Here is a 1,217-nt window from a genome sequence, read left to right on the forward strand (position 1 = left end):
AAGGTTTCATGGTCGTATTGCCAAGGTCTTCCAAGTAGGAGATGCCCGGCTTGCAAAGGCACAACATCACATAAGACCTCGTCGTGATACTTGCCTATACTAAAGGTCACCGTGGCTTGTTCAGCGATCTTAAGCTCCACGGTGTCATTAAGCCACCTTAGTCGATACGGTCGCGGATGCTTTCTCGTGGGTAGACCTAACTTGTCAACCAATAACTTGCTGGCCACGTTAGTACAAGAACCACCATCTATAATAAGACTACATACCTTGTTGTTCACGGTGCATCTTGTATGGAATATGTTTTCCCGTTGTACGGTTTCTTCCGGGTTAACCGTCATGTTGAGCACCCGACGAATGACCAAAAGTTCACCTACATCCGGGTATTCAATTCCGTCGTCCAGGTCGCTAGTATCTTCCTCCGGTTCATCTTGGGACTCGTAACTGTTGGTTGTTATGATCATGACTCGCTGGTTAGGGCATTCTCTCGCCATATGTCCGCGTCCCTGACATTTAAAACAAATTATATCTCGAGAACGGTTAGTGGAAACGGCTTTATTTGCTTCCGGTCGGGTCGGGGCCTTGGAGTTTTCCACCGTATTCTTCTTAAACCGCGACTCCACCTCGATCGCTTTGCCTTTGTCCGGTGGCTTAGAAGTTCCCGGAGTCCACGGATTGACTTTAACTCGGCTAACGGCAGCCACCTTTCGCTTAATGTGTTGTTCGGCTTGAATAGCCAAGTGCACCACTTCTTGCAAGTCATGATAGGGTTGCCTTTCCACCTTGCGAGAGATTCGGTCTTGGAGTCCTTCTACGAATTGAGCCATGAGAGTTTCCTCCGACTCTTCGGTCTCCAATCGGTTGATAAGCTGCTCAAACTCCTCATAGTATTCTTCGACCGTCTTATTTCCCTGCACCAACTTACGAAAACGTTTTTGTAAGTCCCTATGGAAATAAGTAGGCACATACCTCTTTCTTATACAGAACTTCATTTCGTTCCATGTTCGTATTTGGTCATAATGGTGCCTTCTTCGTTCGGCTACATCTCTATCCCACCAAGCCAAAGCATTGTGGGTGAATTGGGCCGCGGCAAACGTCACTCGCTTCTGGTCGTTGTAGTTATAACAAGAGAAGATGTTTTCCATCCTCTTCTCCCAATCAAGGTAGGCATCGGGGTCGACACGTCCGGCAAAGGTAGGCGCCGTAAGCTTCGGGTCGAC

Source organism: Capsella rubella, unplaced genomic scaffold (assembly GCF_000375325.1).
Source record: "Capsella rubella cultivar Monte Gargano unplaced genomic scaffold, Caprub1_0 scaffold_6, whole genome shotgun sequence".
In the NCBI taxonomy this organism is placed as follows: Eukaryota; Viridiplantae; Streptophyta; class Magnoliopsida; order Brassicales; family Brassicaceae; genus Capsella; species Capsella rubella.